The sequence below is a fragment of the Engystomops pustulosus genome, chromosome 4, assembly GCF_040894005.1.
Source record: "Engystomops pustulosus chromosome 4, aEngPut4.maternal, whole genome shotgun sequence".
NCBI classification, from domain to species: domain Eukaryota; kingdom Metazoa; phylum Chordata; class Amphibia; order Anura; family Leptodactylidae; genus Engystomops; species Engystomops pustulosus.
Window position 1 is genome coordinate 88718613 of NC_092414.1, and position 14636 is coordinate 88733248.

Genomic DNA, 14636 nt, shown 5'->3' on the forward strand with positions numbered 1-14636 from the left:
TGACGTTGTTCCGTCGCAGGCGGTTTTCGAGGTCGTCAGCTCTGTCGATGGATGCAGACATTTGGCGCTGAAGCTCTCTGATCTGTGTCGGCATAGGCCTCTGGACATCCTCCACCTCAGATATTCTGCGTTCAGTTTCGGTGATTCGCTCTTTGGCTTTGTGGACATCATGTCTTAAAAGAACAAAATCCTGTCGCAGCTCATCCACCTTGGTAACCAGTTTGGATTGGCATCCGTTAATGGCCGCCAGCACCTCTGCAAATTTTCGATCCAGCTCCGTGGCCGCGTCAGGCGGATCATCGCCCTCTTCATAACTTACAAGCTGCGGCGGGCTCTGGGAGCCTTCAAAGAGGGAGGGAGAGGAGTTTGGGGACCCCTGAGGAGAGCAGGGCTGTGTGCGGGAGAATCTCCCCAACTTTTTAGCAGCATTCGACTGTATCTGCGCAAGAACTGCTTGGGATGTGGAGCAATCCTGCGCGTCCAGGGGTTCCAGGGACTGGAATGGAGGATCTTCATGGACGGATTCATCATCCGATGGAGGCGCAGACGCTGCTTTGAGCATTTTAGCCGTTCTCCTCCGGTTACCCATGGCGTCTGGGCAGGGGGGGGCCAGTGATAAACAATCGCGGAGCCTAGCGTCCAGTAATTAGCAGAGATACAGTACAAACCCACGTGGAGTATTGCAGCGGCACTGCGAGGGTTAATATAAAGCAGAACCCAGGAGCAGGGGATCACTGGGAGTATGGAGGACTCAGTGCTGGGCTGCACAACTAGGGGTCCCCAGGGCAGAGGTGGGCAGCAACAGGGGAATTACTTCCCTACCTGGTCCCGGCTCAGTCTGGCAGTGTCAGGGTTAACCCTGCGCGCCTAGGCCTCAGGCAGCGCAGGGGAGTCCCACAAGATGGCGCCTCCAGCAGGATGCAGTGCTGGCTGGAGCTGTCACGGTGCCTCCGGTGGTGGGAGCGTTGTTCCGGGCTGCAGGGGAGGAGGATGATATCCCCGGTGATCAGCAGCGCTGTGTACCTGCCGCGGGACCGGGCGGCTAGGATCGGGCCGCCGCGCTGGTCACGTGGCCGGCTGCAGGGGAATGCCGGGGAGCGGTGCGGAGTCCACAGCCGCCTCAAGATCGGTGCCGGTGGACAGCGGCAGGTGCGCGGGGCACAGCGGAGCAGGAGAGAGGTGGCACAGGTGAGGGATGGCTGCCTGGGAAGGGAGATAGGGTGTCGGGTCCCGGGAGCTCCGCGGCGCACGTCCGCTCAGTCCGGCATCAGGCCACGCCCCAGCATTTTAATTCTTCACTACAGTCTATGTCACCAGCATTTTCTGCTAAGGGGAGCAAAATTTTAAATAACAACTAATTACACATTAGCTTATATTTTGAGTGCCCACTTGTATATGAATTATGCTGATTCCTGGAATACCCCTTTAATGAAAGTGTTCCACACTGAAATGTTGCCACTTGTTCAATAAAGTTCACCTTTGATTTTGAAATTGGAACCACAAAGTGCTGCCCGCTTTTTACTTTATATATTTCTTATACATCTAATTATAAATTCCAAAACTGCAAAATTGAGATAAAAAACCTGTAATTTTACGAAGGAACAATGCTATCATGGGAAAAAATGAGCATCACAGTATTTTGTCCGATTCCTAGTTATGTACCTACAATGGGTTGGACATCGGCTTGAAGGAAAGTTATCACAAAAAAGATCACAAAAGAGAGTTTTAGATATCCTTTACGTATTACTAAAATAAATTCCAAATATTTATCATAGTGACAAAAAGTGTTACCCAGGGTACACGTGACATTCAGTAGAATACATCTTATGAATTCTCTAAAATCTAGCACAGCATAACTAAGCCACAAATCAATAATAGGATATGGTTTCTTCAATAGATATTTCAGAACAATAAGTCATGGGCAGAAATAGAAATAGCTTGGAACACATGTGTCTACGTAGATGACAGGCTCAGAGAAGGTTTTTCCACCACTTGGTTGAAAAGATTTCTAATCAAACACAGAACATGTATTACCAGTACCAGACTGGCCCAACAGAGTATCAGAGTATCCGCAGCAAGGCCCAGACTGGACTAGATACAGCAGATGACAACCTAATTTGAGGCTGGTAGGGTCTATTTCCTGGGGGATGATGAAGAGTGGCCCTTCATCTGAATAAGTTATCTGATGGGCCATTGCTAATAATTATTACTAAAAGGGAGTCTGTTATCAGGATTTACCAATCCAAACTAATTTCTATGTAACGTAGGGCTATGCCCAAACGTCACCCTTTTAATTTTCCATCTGCTCCTTCCATGCCAAAACTTTGCTTTATACATATGCAAATTAGGCTGAAGCCCTTTGGTGCTCTGCCATAGAACTTCAGCCTAATTTGCATATTTTTTAACTTAAGTTTTGCCATGGAAGGAGCAGCAGGACAATAAAAAATAAAAATAAAGGTATGGTTGGCATGTGGGGGCATACCATGTGTACTAAAACAGTTCTTTTGGGTAGATAAATCATAGTGATTGATTCCTTTTAATCTCAAGAGCCTTTAATTCTTATAACCACCATTAATATTTAGTGTACTTATCTCATTGACACTCGGTGGACTTTACTTCTCCAGTATTGTTCTCAATGACTAATATTCCTTACTATGGATGCACAAGCTGGTCAATGGTGAATAATTAATACTGGTGCTATAGAAGGAATGACCACAGATATGGATGTTGAGGTTCATGCTAGTCTTTGAAAAGCCTTTGTCATCTAAAACCTGGTCAATATATATTCAACAGCCAAAAGCACTAAATCTTCAAGGTTGGAGTTCACTACTTGACAGATTTGGCCAAGACATGGGTACTTGAGAAGTACTTGTGAACTGCTTATTGTAACGGTTGTAATAGATTTTGACATCTTTGCTACAGAACCAGAAAGCAGATTTTATTGTCTCTTTGCCCTCTAATGGCAATCTTGCTATTGTTGGATATCCAAGATTCCAGCTGCTCATCCATCAATATCGAGATCATTGAAACTTGCGCTCTGCAAGAAAGTTATTAGCCATCAAACTGTCAGAGATGTGATTTAGAAGATTAGCACCTGCACAGCCTGTTCCTTTGGTACATAGACAGCTTTCAAGTTCTTCCATCCTGCAAGCTTTCCAGTCTCTGACTAATCATCAATTACTGGATTTAGTATGTACAGCTTGTGGAAGCATTCTTAGAAAATACAGAATATATATCAAGGGATTTTGATGATCATATTCTATGGTGTCAAAAAAGGGAATATACACAGATTTATTGGTGACCAGGGTCCTGGATAATGTGAGTGGATGTAATTTAAAAAGGCTGGCAAAGGATTTATAATACAGAAGTAATACATAAACAGTTTATATACAGAGAATCTCATATAACCAAGGGGCACAGATGACGCATGCTAAATTAAGACAAACTCAAGACCAATAAAGTCAAATAAACATGTATAAAAAAGACCAAAACGCTTGTTACAAGTATCAAGTGATCTACAGGTAGTACAGAGGTAACACCACTATTCTACAGCAAATGAATACTGTATATACCAATAGTACACATGCTCTCCTCCCGCCAGACCTTTGTAAATGCTTTTCCCAGAAAAGAATCCTTTTCAGGCCCAACCCACTCTCCATATATATAAGAATATTTCCACACAGTAACGCAGCATTAGATTTAAGAACAGACCAACTTGTGTAAGACACGTCATACACAACCTATATCCTAGCCTGGTAATGCAGCATCTGGCACCAGGTCAGCAAGAAAGAGCCTGCAGTGCTCTTCTCCAGGAGATTCGCTCTTCCTGTTGATATCTGAAAAATATGTGGCAGAGTCTTTAGTTCCTACACACTGCGTTACATAGCAAGGTGATAGCATTTAGTATCGCAGCTAAGCCCAATTCACTTGAATTGGAATGAAGTTCAGACTTGATGTAACAGTTTTCTAAAGAGGCGATCATTGGAGTTACCATAAATGACTATAGTCTACGAGCAATCTGCTAAAAAAGTTTTTGACTAGGACAAGCTGTACTTTTTTTCCTGAGAGTCCGCTATAAAAACCTCCATGGGCATTAATCCATTAAAACGTATTGCATTTAGTGCAGCTGTGTGCCAGGGGTATTCCCATGAAGACAAGTTTGTTATATGTACTCAGGATAAGAATATAACCCATTCTCTAATTCACTGTTATTAACAAAAATACAAATCCAACCTGTCTCTATCAGTCCTGCTGTACATAATTTCAGTTGCCCCTAGATACAACCCTATAACTTCTGACTTGGGGTCGGCCACCATCTTGGATTTCTGTGTGAGATTTCTGTCTCTCTCTGCTTCTGTAGCCACGCCCCCTGCACGGAGCTAAGAGACACTCACATCCTGCCAGCAAACACAACATGAGCAGAGAGAAACTACAAACTACAAGGAGATAAGTTATCCGGGGGAAGAGGGAGGCAGGCACATAGCTGTGAGAACACAGATGTATCAGAGCTGATAGTGTTAGTGTAAAAAGTTTGTCAGCCTCTGTCTGTAATGCATCTCATCTCTCATCTGTCTCATCTCACACTCTATGTGTTAGTGTGTTAGTACATCAGAAGCCAGATGAAAGTGTATATACATCTGTACCCTTATAATCTAACCACATTGTCACCTTGCAGGACTAGATGGATTTTAATGTGTCTACTTAGAGAGGCCCCCACCAAAACCCTGGGATCTTACACTGACCATCAACGAGTGATAGGAGCTAAAACAGCAATAAATTCGAGTAACATTGTAAAGTAAGGGGTTAAAATAATCTTTATTGTGTTAACATCACTAGGGGATTGAGATATGAGAATTTTCTTTCATGGGAAAACCCCTTTAAAAAAACATGGCTGTGTACTGCTTGCCTTAGTTCTTTTCATGCATACAAGGGTTCAATTCAGACCATACCATATAGAGACTTTCTATTTTTCCCCCTATGGCAGCTCCACGCCATTTGAGCGAGCGGTGGACATGGAGTGAGCCATGCCGGGGATGTTGGATACTGGTTTAGGCTATAGCCTAAATTCTGCAACAGGCAGAAACCTTTTAGAATATCGAGAGCCTTGTGTGTGTGTGTGATGGCAGCGATAGATATAAGCAGGAATGTATAAGCAACAGGAATCCTTCATTGCATAAACTGCTGTTATTTCTGAAAAAAACTTTAATCTTGTAATATATTGACACTTTAGTATATTCATAAAGCATAATCTGTAGAAAAGACATACAGTAGATTCAACTGAATTATATCACCATATTCTAAAGATAGGCGTCTAAACAGTCCACTTGGCGTTCCTATCATGGGATAGTCTCAGTATGCCGTACATAGGGTCTGGATGGTTAAAGACAATGAGAAAGCCAGGTGGACTATTAAGACAGCTTCCTTTTGAATATGGTGATATAATTCACTTTCATGTGCAACACCCTCGCCGATGCAATGGCGAGGTAGTGCTTGCGAATACGTCCCACCTGTAGGTAACACCACATTACACTACATGGTCCTTATAGGATCAAGGGGAAATTGCAGTGGTTAATCCTGCCTGGCAAGGCAGATGTTAATTTGTGATGTAATTATGTCAACCAATGTCTGTGTTACATCCTGTCTCTGTGCACTGAGAGGTAATTGGAGGAGCAGCCACCACCTGACCAAGGGAAGGTAATAAAACCTCTGGCCAGGAATGTTCTAGAGAAGTCTCTCCCCAGAGAGAGAAGAGAGCAGTCTCTCCCAGAAGGGAGAATAGACCGGTCCTAGTCAGGCCCTCTGGGTCTGCAGGACGCAAGCAGAGAGTAGTTAGCTGAGCAGTAGCTCAGGGACTCTAGCACACCAGACCAGTGCAGGAAGAGCCTAGCCCCTGCCTGAAGTGGAACAATAGGACTAGAGTTAGTGTAGTGAGGAAAGGGGTATCATTCCTACCTTCAAGGGTGATACCTGAAGAGATCCAGGACCGAGCTGAAGCCTCCTCTAAGGACACAGCTGCCTCCCAGCCTGCCCTTACATCCAGGCTGGTGACCTACATCCTGCGGCTCCCTCCAAATACCTCTCCAGTACTCCATCTACCTGTTAAAGGCACGTTTGCTGAAGTTCCTGCGGTTCCAATAAAGAACTGTAAGTTGTTTTCTTCAACCTCTGCCTCTGTCTGGTCCCTGCTACTACAACTACCCTCATCACCGGCACCCTGTCCATCACACAGAGACTCACACTCGGGACATTAAGGGGTTGCCCCAGGGAGATCCGCTATAGCAGCCGCTCCCTCATCTTTTCTTGCCAACACCACCCTGCTGGAGACCTGCCAGGCTGTAGGACAGCCCTCCGGTTACCCCGTACCAAGCACCGTGACACAAGCGTGCTTAGGCCGCAACCGCCAGCCACTCCGGTACCGCGGGCCCCGGCTGTCTCCAGGCCTCACCTCAAAGGCTAGGCCCCGGTGGGGGATGTTGCAAGTGGCGTCACGAACAGGATATAGACTTCTGTGCCTTATTACGGCATTAAAGACTTTCCTTTATTAAAAGACTGTGCTGCCTAACCCTGCTGCCATCCGGGTTTAGGCCTAAGGACTTGTACGTTTCTGGAATGAACTGTGTTATACTGCTGCCACGTGCGGTCGAGCGCCGCTCCCGCACTCCAGAGGTTAATCCTGGCAAGAACTGTACCAGCTCTGCTACATCCGGCGCTGTTGCGCCCGAAGATTTTTTCCTCAGAAACTGTGGCGCAGCAAATAATTCCAGCCCGCCAAAACCTTCACTGGCGGGAAACCCAGATGACGCATCAAGCTCCACCCCCGCGCGAAGCGCGCGAACCCCGCCTCCTGTGGCGCAGGAAAAATTAGAGCCCGCCACAGCTCTTGGCGGGAAGGACTCGGACTCCTCCCACTGGCTCGAGGCGGACTTCCTGCCCTGCCTCAGAGAAGCGCCAGAACTGGAGTGGACTTTGGACAGAGAGGACAACGCCATGTGGGGTCCTCCGCCTCTCCCTCCTGTGGAGCGTCCGGAGTTTTACGAGGTCCTAGAGACTATGGTGGTGGTCTCTGCGCAGCCTGTCCGAAGACCCTCCGCTGGACATCGGCTGCACCGAGGATTGACTCGGGCCTTCGTCACCAGGACATGCTACCAAACGGTGACGCAGTACCAAATCCCACCCGGGCGGTTCCTCGTCCCTATCCCGGCTACCATCCCGGTACCGCGGGTCCACGTGGAGGCGCCACGTGGGGAGGCCCCGACTCCTGCTGAGCCAACGCCTGGGCCTCGTGTTGCCGCTCCACCTGCTCCGGGGCCTACTACTCCGGCTGCGCGGCCTGCTAGCCCCGATGTGGTGGTTCCTGACCCTCCGGTGGTTCCTGCTCCTGTTCCGGCACCTACCTGTCGTCCAAGGAGATCCGAGCCTGAACCGGAGCCACGAGCCCCAGCACCGAAACCTCTGCAGCCTCAAGGCCGAGGTGAGGCCGCCCGTCGGCGACTCCGAGACGCTGTCGCGGACCAGCGACGCAGAGAGAAGGAGGCCCAGCGGTACATGGCCGGTCGATCTACAGCTGGAGCTTGGGTCGAGAAGAACCGCACCACCGGCATGGTCCGGTTCTTTGACAAGCGGAAGGGCTATGGCTTCGCCACCCAGGACTACACCGGACGGGAAGTATTTATACCCCGCCGGTCCGTCAAGAGGCCTGATCTGCCGGAGAGCCAGCACAACCTGAAGCCAGGCGAGTGTATTGAGTTCTCCCTGCAAGAGGGGCCCCGAGGACCTTGGGCGGCTGGCGTGATCCGGATCCCCGACTCCGACGAGGACCGCTACTTCCCGCAGGACGACTGGTATGAGGACGACGAGTGGCCGGAGTCTCCGAACACCTCTTCCTCCTCGGCTGCAAGTCCCCGGGCGGTGACCCACGTGAATGCCCCATCCACAGTAATTGTGAGTACGGGTCCCATTGCCATCCATGGGCCGGGCATGATACAGGGCGCCACCCCCACCGGTTCCCCTGCCGGGAGCATTGCCAGGTCCCGCGGCTCTTCTGTGGGAGAGGACATCCCGGCTAGTGAACCTTGTCCGGAGGTTCCATCTAGGCCCGCATCTCCCCTTGCCGGTTACCAATGGGGTGATGACCCGGCCCCGGAAGAACCGGAGCTGGAAGGAGCCGCGGCACGGCCGCTGGACTCTGTTTATTTCTTCCTGGACCCCTCTGTGGTCCCTGGCTCAGTTGAGCCCCCGGCTGGAACAGCCGACACTCCGGGCGACAGCGCTCCTCCCCCTGAAGGTCCGGAGGATGTTGCTGCACCTGCAGTACCCACTGCTGCCACCGGGTGTCCCCAGCCGGTACCTACTCCCGCTGAGGATGCACAGGATTCCCTGCAGGAGCTGGATCCTGTCTTTGCTGAACCCAGCGATACTGACTAATCCCTGAAGGGCTGTAGCCCTCTCCAGGTACTTTGTACATATTGTATATTTTTGTCTCCATTTGCCCCAAAGAGCCAGAGACTTTCCTGAGACTCTTACCCTTATTTATCTCAGTCAAGAGATTATACCCTGTCATGTGCTATGATAGCACCCTTCCTCTGCCACAGCAGAGAGTTTCTTCAAAGGACTCTGTCCCTCTCCAAATAGAGGAGACCCTTTGCCTCTTCATTGCACTTTTCCCCCACATCAAGGGCTGTACCCAGAAGATGGACTTTGTCAGTAGAGACCTTCTGAGAGACTTTCGCCAGATACTCCAGGGAAAAGTTGCTATGTTTATTGACTTATTATTCTGCACTTAATGCCTTCCTTTCTAGGTATGGACATTCTGCTTGCACTTCTTTATGCCTTTTCTTTTCAGGAAAAGAGGCATTTGCTACCGTGCTACTCTGAGTAGCCTATCCACCTATGTAACGTTATGTTATAAGATGTGTACCCATTGGGCTCCTAAGCCAATGTGATTTTGCTAACCTGTTGCACACTGTCATATATGCCAGTAGTATGCATTAACCCTTTCATAGGCTTTTCAGGTTGTAGTGAGGCTGTGTCGGACCGTCTTTTTTGTGTGAAACACTGACCGCTACCTGATCCCTCAAACTGAGGTTTGCACATGGGGGTAGTCCGTAAACTGCGGGTCTTTAGGGGACCGGGGGTGTTACACAGATAGCACCTGGATGCCACTCATACATGGGTAAGGTTGTCAGTCAGGAGGTACTCGTGTCGCATATGCTAACGCAATGCAGATAGACACTATATAATTGCCGCCAGGGAAGAAGTGTTGATAAAACAAATATACAGGCCTTGGTGCAAGGAGTGGATTACAGGACATGACACCACACCTTTCCTACTGTACAGTTCGGTTTAATGGCGTCAGCGACCAACTGTCATACAGCTCTTACATATTTTTGTCTTAGTCCGACACCAACCCAGGTGCCTGTCTCCAGGACCATGGGCGGTTTGTCCCTACACCTCACATAGCCTGCACTTCCTAGAAGTGCCCTTAGCCCCCTCTGTGCCCCAAAACATCTGTAGTCGAGCCGAGGGCGGCTCTTTCAATTGCCCCCGGGGTATGCAACACCCTCGCCGATGCAATGGCGAGGTAGTGCTTGCGAATACGTCCCACCTGTAGGTAACACCACATTACACTACATGGTCCTTATAGGATCAAGGGGAAATTGCAGTGGTTAATCCTGCCTGGCAAGGCAGATGTTAATTTGTGATGTAATTATGTCAACCAATGTCTGTGTTACATCCTGTCTCTGTGCACTGAGAGGTAATTGGAGGAGCAGCCACCACCTGACCAAGGGAAGGTAATAAAACCTCTGGCCAGGAATGTTCTAGAGAAGTCTCTCCCCAGAGAGAGAAGAGAGCAGTCTCTCCCAGAAGGGAGAATAGACCGGTCCTAGTCAGGCCCTCTGGGTCTGCAGGACGCAAGCAGAGAGTAGTTAGCTGAGCAGTAGCTCAGGGACTCTAGCACACCAGACCAGTGCAGGAAGAGCCTAGCCCCTGCCTGAAGTGGAACAATAGGACTAGAGTTAGTGTAGTGAGGAAAGGGGTATCATTCCTACCTTCAAGGGTGATACCTGAAGAGATCCAGGACCGAGCTGAAGCCTCCTCTAAGGACACAGCTGCCTCCCAGCCTGCCCTTACATCCAGGCTGGTGACCTACATCCTGCGGCTCCCTCCAAATACCTCTCCAGTACTCCATCTACCTGTTAAAGGCACGTTTGCTGAAGTTCCTGCGGTTCCAATAAAGAACTGTAAGTTGTTTTCTTCAACCTCTGCCTCCGTCTGGTCCCTGCTACTACAACTACCCTCATCACCGGCACCCTGTCCATCACACAGAGACTCACACTCGGGACATTAAGGGGTTGCCCCAGGGAGATCCGCTATAGCAGCCGCTCCCTCATCTTTTCTTGCCAACACCACCCTGCTGGAGACCTGCCAGGCTGTAGGACAGCCCTCCGGTTACCCCGTACCAAGCACCGTGACACAAGCGTGCTTAGGCCGCAACCGCCAGCCACTCCGGTACCGCGGGCCCCGGCTGTCTCCAGGCCTCACCTCAAAGGCTAGGCCCCGGTGGGGGATGTTGCACATGTATATCTATTGCATTGATTGTGCTATATGAATGCACATTTGAAGGTAAAAAATTTGTGTGTGTGCATGTTATGCTTGTGTTTAGATGGGATCACCCCCTGTCTATGATTGTAAGGCCTTATTTTTGTTGTTACGTTGAACCTCAAACTGGCAAATTTATGCCAGGGTTACCTGTGCTGGGACACTTCAGTAGATATTAAGCCATTATTAAAAATGCCTTTAGTACATTGAGCAAAATACTATGTAAATTATTTTAATGATAAAAAAATACAAAGATGCCTTTCAGATTTTACTGGCACAATACTGAACTACTACAACATTATCTAACTAGATTTTCTTTTGTAACTCACCTTTGACAAGCTGACAAGTTCATTAATATACCCGAGAATGAAAGCAATGCAGCGTGGGAGTTTTTTATAAACAGCGAGAAAATAAGAACTGCTTGCTCTCTGAAGCAGAAGCAAACTATGCAAATCACATGCTTATTGACAGAAAGCACGAGAGCGTGGCATTACAGGCCCTTCAGATCCCTCTAGACACACAGTATTCCCAACAAAAAGGAAGATTCATCATCTACTTTATGGTCAAAGGAAATCCACCACCAGGATGAAGGATTGTAAGCCGAGTACACTTAGGCCTCTTTCACACTTGCGTTGCAGATCACGTCAGAGTCTGATGAGAATGCAATCAGGGTTTGGTCAATAAAAAACTGACTGAAAACTGATTGAACTCTGATGAAAAATGTCTTTGTTTCTCACACATGTTTTTTTTGGTGTTTCCAATGCATTTCCAATGCGTTTTTCACGTGCAGATAACGCGCGGGAAAAAGACTCAGGACTGAGGTCTATTTTTTCTATGGCAATTGATCAGTGAAAAACTTGCATTGGACTTGCATGTGCCTCAGAGTGCAATGCGTTTTTGATGCAGCTCCATAGACTTGTATGGTGGGTGACTTGCAAAAGTAGAGCATGCCGAGATTTAAATGCGCATTTGTGCGTGAAAAATAAAGCAAGTCTGAAAAAAAACATTGATTACAATGGGCCAGAGTGCAATGCAAGTTCTGTGCATCAAAAGCACGCACAGAACATGTGCATGAAAAACACAAGTGTGAAAGGGGCCTTACATGTGTGTGTGATCTGCTCTCCTTTCCTAATGCCCTTTCTTATAAAAAAAAAAAAAAGGCTTTAAAAATAATGAAAATGACCCTAAGCTAAAAGAGGGATCCTGCCAGAGGGGGTACACACCAGCATGTAACAATCCTTGATCCTGGTGGTCAATGTCCTTTAATGTTTTTCACATATGAAAAAACAGTACTGTACAAACTCTGAATTGTTCTGATCCATACTATGATGCCTATGGAAGAAGACTAAATGGGTTTATGACATTTTCAATGCTGCTCAAGGATCTTCCACAGAAAACAACATCTGAATAGAATACATTTTTACACAAAAATAGACACAGTAGTGCTTTGGTTGATGAGACAAGTGAAAGGGAACAGTACTATCAATGTGAGGAGAAGAGTAAACTAAACTACAATAGTAGTAAATATAGGAAAACCTTGGAAATGTGATTGTTCCCTGATTGAGATCTAGTCCTTGGCTGTGATGATACCACCAGGTCTTAGAGGAACATTCCAATATGGGTATTTCCATCTCAGATTCACATTTTATTTAAGTTATCTGCCATATGCACACATTTCCCCGATCGCATGTAATTAAAAAAATTACTTGTGTAAATATAATTTCCCATAAATGTCACCATGTTGTCCCTAAGAAACAAGATAGTTGTCAAAGGATATGAACACCCGCTACTGAGGCCTGCCTGACCACGTGGATTCAGCAATCATTAGCACATGACGGCTGTGGGACATGCAGTAATTCTTGAAATTTCATATCCAAAAACTGTTTAAAATTTCTTTGTGCAATCACCGCACATGGTGGTCATGTTCAAGGGCGACAATCTTGTTTCTAAGGGACAACACAGCTACATTTATGGGAAATTATCTTCAAACAGGTAAAACATTTTTTAATAACATCCGACTGAAGAAATCTATGTATATGGCAGAAGTATTTTTATGAAGTGAAATTTCAGAAGTACAATTTCTCTTTAAGCAGGTCTATCAGAAAGTTTACCTTCAAACTGAATTTCAAGTCTGCTTACGATCATAGCGTAAGGACAGATACACAAGAACGAATGGTAAAGGACTGAATGAATGCAATACTTTTTAGTTTACCAGTGCCCACAAACGGACTGTGCGAAAGATCCATGTAAAATTAGAGGATGCCCTAGACAGAGTTGTCTTGTCAATTTTGGGCACGCTCCTGTGTAAGCTGCAGAGCCACCATCATCAATAAGAAGCATTATAGAGTCATTAAAGACAAACGTTCTCAGATCCGGTCTGGCACATATTATTAAAAGATCAGAAGGTCAAAGCAGCCCTGTGAGCAGTTTATCATTCGCCCTTGCCAGGTGCACAGGTATGCAGGAATACTGCAGTAATCTAAAGACTTTATCACTATGGCACTGCAGAAGACAGCTGAAGCTTGTACACTAGCCTATCATTCATATGGCGCACTGGGCCCCTGTACTTATGATCAGGCTTGATCACCCCAGCAATAAAAACATATATCCCATATCCCAAGGATAGCCATTCGTCAAAAAGCTGTAAGCCGTGCCCAGAGCAAAGGAAGTATTCCTTCATTTTATTTTGTTACCCCTCGCATGGCCCCTGGGGATTTTCCTCCTTGTTTCTAAAAGCTTAACACTGCATAAAAGTCTTCAATACCGAGTTGATATTGGTAAAATGAACAGCAGTATGTATAATAGGGACACATTGTGGCCTGTACAGGACCCTCACTCATATTCTATGAACTAGCAGAAATTTTATTGCTCTGTAAAGTCAATCTTTGTTCGTGTATGTTCCCCATTATTTCTACAGCGTTGCAGAATATGATGGCGATATAGAAGTAAATATTTACTTATTATTACTACATTTCCTCAAACTTATTCTGTTTACAATGCTGGCTGGAGAACTCTTATTAATACAATATACAGTATTAGCAGAGAACTCAACACAGCCAAGCTCTGATAACCAAGGGGTACAGTCACCTGTTCTTCTACTTGGTCAAGTCTTCATTCCCACATAGGAAAGTAGTCAAATGGTTCTATAGGTTTTTGTGCCTGGTGTGAACAGAGTAAAATATTAATATAATGAACCATATCCATCTGTTTTTCATAAACAAAAAGGGGCCTCATAAAAACACGCTGTGTGCCAGGTATGGGGAAGGGAACGCCACTGACTGGCTCAGTACAATGCACACTGCATGAGTAACACATGTTCTGACAGATTTGTTTAACAGTTTTGACTTTTTGCCAATAGTCACATCAAACACTTAAAAACATGGAGTTGTGGGCTGTAAAATAAGGATATATCAGTATAATTAATTGGAGTGTCTGCTAATGCTGAAATATTTTCAAGCAGAAACAGATCAGAGCCATTTTAATCTCTATGGTGCCATCCCATTACAATCGAGAACATGCCGGCTACATTAATTACAGGAAACATCATCTTCAATAGAAATCATTTACATGTCTACATGTTTATTAATTAGAAGCCAATTTTCTAAATAATTGATCTGAGCGCTGTTACTTATCAGCAGATCAAATATGTCAGATTGTAACCAAAGTAGAACGCACTGTTTTTGTGTCCCCCTTTCTGGGCAATACTGGGAAATGAATATAAATCAGAGCATGCTCATCTGGTCCTATCATTACTTGGGTGCCATATGAACAAGACATGGCGAAGAATAAGATCAGGGGCATTTTCATAGTATATTAGAAGGTATAGAAGGGAACATAAATGAACAGTGACAATTCTCAGCTGGATGCATTGTGACCAGCAGCTCTGTAACCATCTGATTAAAATATCATTACCAAGTCACCGCAGCGAGCTACCGTCAATGGCCCAGGGGAAAACACATCCACATGTAAAATTACAACGTGATGTTTGTATTAATGGCGGAATGAAGATGGACATGTACTGTCTATAAAACATACAT

At 46.3% G+C, this 14636-nt stretch overlaps 1 protein-coding gene across 10 annotated transcripts in view; it reads right to left on the reverse strand.

The window, feature by feature from the left end:
* Positions 1–14636, reverse strand: part of GRIP1 (glutamate receptor interacting protein 1) — a 325558-nt gene that overhangs the window by 139750 nt on the left and 171172 nt on the right. The gene's annotated exons all lie outside the window — the stretch shown is intronic.